This window comes from Serinus canaria, chromosome 5 (assembly GCF_022539315.1).
Source record: "Serinus canaria isolate serCan28SL12 chromosome 5, serCan2020, whole genome shotgun sequence".
NCBI lineage: Eukaryota > Metazoa > Chordata > Aves > Passeriformes > Fringillidae > Serinus > Serinus canaria.
In genome coordinates, this window is record NC_066319.1 from 3935076 (window position 1) to 3941094 (window position 6019).

The following is a 6019-nucleotide window of genomic DNA, read 5'->3' on the forward strand; positions in this document are numbered from 1 at the left end:
GGCTCAGCTTTCCTGGGTGCCCACAGACTAATCAAACACCAAGGGCTTGAGGAAATATCCCCTTCTCATGTGACAGCACCACTTGGATTCCCTAGTGTTGTGGTGGTGTGAGGGTCCCCAGGACAGATGGGGATGAGAATCTGACTCCAGGTTCTCAGAAGGCTGATTTATTAATATATTATATTATATTATATTATATTATATTATATTATATTATATTATATTATATTATATTATATTATATTATATATATTATATTATATTATATTATATTACATACTTACATTACATTACATTACATTACATTATATTATATTATATTATACTTACATTACATTACATTACATTACATTACATTACATTATATTATATTATATTATCATATACTAAAGAAAGAGAAAGGAGACATCAGAAGGCGGGACAAGAATGAATAATAAAAACCTGTGACTGACCAGAGTCTGACACAGCTGGACTGGGATTGGTCATTAATTAAAACAATTCACATGGAACCAATCAAAGGTGCACCTGTTGGTGAGCAACCCCCAGAGCACATTCCAAGCCGTCAGATAATTATTGTTGACATTTGTTTTCTGAGGTATCTCAGCTTGTCAGGAGAAAAATGCTGGCAAAAGGAAATTTCAGAAAATACCATGGTGACACCCCATCATAGATCATTTCCTAGCTCTGCTGATTCTAGCTTCTTTCCACATGTTCTTGCACTCTCATCCCTCTCTAATGTTATTCTTGTTGCTACCTTCTCTGTAAGAATTTATTTCAGAACATTTTGATTGTGGCCAAAAAAAAACCAAAAAAAATTTTGACCAGCAAATCTCAAAAGGCAGGGCAGGATTTTAAATAATCCAGAACTACCCTGCACTGTGGTCACTGCTGTAATTCCTTTACATTTCAGAAACATTTCCAGAAAGAAACAGCTTTGGTTAGTGTCTTTTGATTGCAGATAATGACAACAACTGGTGCATAAGATTAATGTATATTCATGAGCAGAATTATAGCTGTGCATGAAAGCACTACATTAGTGCTTGGTAATCAACATCTGCTTTACCTTTTTTTTCTTTTTTTTTAAGTTAGCACAGTCACTAATCAAAGATAATTACACCGTTGCCATTTGAAATATTTATCACAAGTTCTGTAGTAGGGAGAACATGAAGTACAGGTTTTTTTCTGTACAGTTCCATGCAGTGCTAACTAAAGCTAGGCCCATAACACTTGTGTGGCTTTGCAAAGCTTCTTTGTAGAGTTTTGGGGATGGAAATAAAAATTGTGAAGAAGTAATCACCTGTTGGTAAACAATGCCCAAGCCACATCCCAAATGTGCAGCAAACACAGGAGCAGCAATCAGATAATTATTGTTTTCATTCCTCTCTGAGGCTTCTCAGCTTCCCAGGAAAAAAATCCAGGGCAAAGAGGTTTTTTCAGAAAATGATCATGGTGACATTGTGCTGGTCCAGGGCAGAGCCCTGCCACAGCTGCCAGGGCATGGACCTCATGCTGCCACCCACAGAGCCCACACTGGCTCAGAAGGGGCTGATACTTGCTGGGAAATGAGCATGGATGATGCACCAAACAGGCAGGAAACACTGAAGGGTTACAGTGCAGTGTTTTTTAGGATTGGTGTCTTCTCCATCACATTTATGAGAACACAAAGCTCTCAGGAAGTCAGGAATACAACTGTACTATTTCAATTAAAACGCAATCACAGTCACTGTTTGGAATGGAATAATCCTTGCAAATGCTTAGTTTGAAATCCACACAACTCTCATACTAAAGTCTGAAATACCCTTGTTGCTTGAAGAATTATTAACACAGAAATTTTGTTTCTCTAGGCATCAGCTTCTTCAGGTCTTAGAGCACCTTTGCTTGTCTGCAGATATTGAGGAGGTGGTGAGCACTGCTAAAAGAGGTGAGAAATAATCCTGAATTCTACTGCAGAGTCATAAACACACCAGCATGCCAGTGACAAGCAGAAATTACTGCAATCTCAGGGCCTGAAAATTAATGATGGGGGGAGGTGACACATGCACAGCCACTGAAAGCAGGGCAGCACTTTTATTGGCAACATCCACTCAGTTCTGCTGCAAGTTCCCACTCATATGCTTAAGAATTAGAGTCCATTAAGTGGGAGGGGGCAGAAGAATAATAATTTTCATTAATTGTCACAACACACCGGGGTGGCGTGAAGAAGAGGAATACACCACTTTTTTTTTTTTTCCATAGAACAAATCCTCCCATTTCCATGAAAATGTGATTAATTAAAAAAAAAAAAAAAAAACCAACCAAAAAACTGTGTGTTCAGAATCACACTAGTCAGGATTTAATAATACAGCTGCTCTGTGGATCTCTGTCTCTCCAAAAAGGCTAAAGCAGCTGCCTGCCAGTAAAAACTGGGTTGGGAACAACCCACAGATGTGAAATACTGAAACAACCCACAGACATGGAAAACAATATGAATTTGGTAGGCTCTGAGTGGGCTGGAGGGCCCCAGAGAGAGCCTTGAGGCAGGGGCAGACCATGGAGAGCTGCAAATAATACACTGGAACCTGATGAAGTTGATGCCCCAGTCTGTCCAGTTTCATATCATGGGTAGGAAAAATAATGACTTTGAGTGATTAATTACACAGCTAATTGTGTTAGTAATGCTGCACTATACATTGAGGGTATCCTCCAAACCATGTGAAGGGGTACAGAATAACCTCTGGATCCTGGCCTTGCCCCTTCCTGCTTACTGCAAAAATTAATCTTCTTCTGGCTGGACAATCATTCAGAGCAGAAAAGCTTTTGGATCTGCTCTTTCTGGATGGACTGAAGTGAATTTCATGGGCTGGAGGAAGCTCTGATCAATTGTGGGAATTGTCTCACAACACCTTGCAGATATGGTTAGGTCTCAGTTAAAAATAATGTACCTTGGTCCAATCAGTGTGGAATTTATTTAAAAAAATAAAATCCTGGAAGTGCAGGGTCCAATGCATTAAACTAAAATCAGTTTTGAAACAGGGAGCCAATACATGCAGAACCAATACATTTTGCTTAAAAACTTTCAGTTTTAATGCTTTTTGCCATATTTAATATGCTGTTTTGATGACACATAATTTATGACGATACAAGCCACATGTATTAATTACTACTGCTAATTTTATGCCCTGTCCAGAGTAATTTGGGTTGTTATAAAAATGTTATCAGGCATTTCAAAGTTTCCACAGTCTCCTAGAAGTTACACTCCCTGATGAAAGTTGAAGCTGTTCTGCCTGGAGAAGAAAAGGTTTCCTGAGGCCCTCTCAGCATTGCTCCAGCACCCAAAGGGACCTGCTGGGACACCAGAGAGGGATCCTTCACCAGGAACTGCAGGGGCAGGGCAAGGACTAATGGGTAGAGACTGAAAGAGGGGAGATTTAGGCCAGCTGTTAGGAAGAAATACTGCTCTGTTGATTTATTAAAATTAAGGATATTGATCTAGTACTGATATCCAACTGTGAAGGACAAAGACTCTCTGACAGTTTAGAGTTAGAGAGTGTCTGTTTATTGTGGGATAACTCCCAAATGCACACCCAATTTACAGGTGATTCCAGAGCCCTTTATAAAGATGTTTATTGTGGGATAACTCCCAAATGCACACCCAATTTACAGGTGATTCCAGAGCCCTTTTATCTGTACAAGTATTGAATACCCAAAATACAAACCCATGTTCATAGCTTTGGCACATCCCATTCCAATGGTAATTAGTTCAAAAGCCATTAAGCATGGGCAGTTTGTTCCTGGAAATGGGTCCGTGGTCCCTTCCATGGCAGGGGTCCCAAAATGAGGAAGTAAATGAAGTCTTCCTCCTTCTGACCTTTCTGCCTTTTCCAGTGCAAATCTGACAAATGAACCCTTGGTAGAACTCCCATTCCCTGTCCTCAGCTGGGTTCAGAACAGAGGAGCCCCACAATTGTCTGATGTTCCCAAAGCCATTGATCAGTTTCTGTATTGTTCATTACAAACCCAGCTCACCAAACGTTGTGCTGACAAGCAATCAATTATTAGTTAACTGCTAACTCCTAACTTCATCAAGGCCTCCCTATTGATTTTTATTAACACTAATAAAGCTTATCTCTAACTAAAACCTCAGCTCCTCTAAAATCTCAAAATTCCTTAGAGTGTATGTCTCACTGTGAGGGTGGTGAGACACTGGGACAAGTTGCCACTCTGCTTCCCCTCATGCAGGGAGGGGTTGGGATTAGATGATATTTAAGGTCCATTCCAACCCCTCAGCATTCTCTGATGCTGGAATTTTCCATCAGCTTAGTACACATTTCAAAGTACCATTTTGATTATTCAAGACCATAAGCTGCTTTATGAAATAAATTATAAAAGCATTTTCATCCTTAAGTTGCAATTACACAGCAAATGTGGAATCAAATCAGAATTCTGGGGTTTGGAGTCAGATTAACAGAAGTACAGACATCCATCCCTAAGAGAGATACCACCAGCAGGGCCAAAAGCTGCCAACAGGTCCCTCTCCTTGGAGTTAACTAAATTCAGCCACTGTTTGAAAAGGAATTCACTTGTTCTGTGTCTGATAGAGAAAGGTTTGTGGCTGCCTGTATGGCTGCTTCCTTCCCCACATCACCAAGAATCCTTCATTCTCCGTTTTTTCCATGCACAGACTAAATAAAATCCTGACCTAGTTCTCTCCTGAAAGAAAGTTTGCTGCCCTTTGTGTGACATCTGATCAGCTGAGGTGAGGAGAGAGCAGAGATGAAGAGTGAACAGAATTACCAGAGCAATGTTCTTGCCACTGAAAGGAGGAATATCTCCTGCTAGCCATCACAGAAGTGGTGCAGGGAGGGTTTTATTCTGAATGCAGAGCAGCAGTAATGTCAAGATCTATTAAAGCTTCTCTTGGAACAGGAAAATCTCACACAGAGAATCCCCAACACTCTCCCATTAGTGAGGCCTAACATCTTCACAACTTGGAATAAAATGCTGAAGGTTTCTGTACAAGTCTTACATTTTCTGAGGGTAATTCTCCAAAACTGTCATCCTGACTTCTGATAGCAAAGTCAAAGATTCTCAGAATAATACTTCAGAACACATTAAAGGAGGGAAATATTATTAAGAAAATGCCCAACAACTGCAGTGTTTGAAAGAAACAATTACAAAGAAAGTCAGTGTGAAACAGAAATGCACAAAAACACATCTTGATTCCCATTCCAATCACCTGGAGCTCACTTTTATCAATCTACCAGGAAGACTGTGCCTAAAAATTTAGAGCTATTTAAAAATTCCAGGTGAGCAAAACCAGAGTAATTCCAACCTTTTTAGTAGCTTCCATCAGAAGTGAGAACAGAAAAGAGATGTTTGGCCAAGATGAGAAGAGGACATGGGAGTAGAAGGACAAAGTAATCTCTTTTGAGAGCCACTACACTTTTGATAGTTAAGACTCTCTAATCCTTCTCCTATATACATTAATCTCTTAGAGATATCTTAAAGAAGCAGTTGAGTGATGCTGAAAATGAACAAGTGTGTTGGCCTTGCTGCAGCAGAGGACTAGCACCCAATAATATGAAGAAATATAGCCCGTGGTGTTTCTGTGACTGAACATTTACAGTGGCAGAAAGGATATAAAGCCTGAGGAGTCCTTTCCATCCTTCTTTTTCAGCTGACTTTGTGCAAGCACAAAACTATAATCCTCTTATTCAGAAGGACAAAAGGGGAACAAAGACAAATCTTTATTCCAGCTCCCCACCTTTACTCCATACACAGGAGCTACACTTATTTATTCCCTTGGCTTTGACCTTTCTGAAGGAAAAAGTCTTATTTTGCTCCAAGATTTATCACTGGGCCAAAATGTCAGCACTGTCAGTGGTGGTTTTGAACAGCACTGGTGACAATGGCTTGCATGCAGCTCTGGAAATGGAGATTCTGATCTGCTGGTGGATATGGTACCTCCTCCTCAAGGGGCACAAACAAAACGGAATATCACAACCACTTTTCCCCAGTACAAAGACTCACAACTTGATTA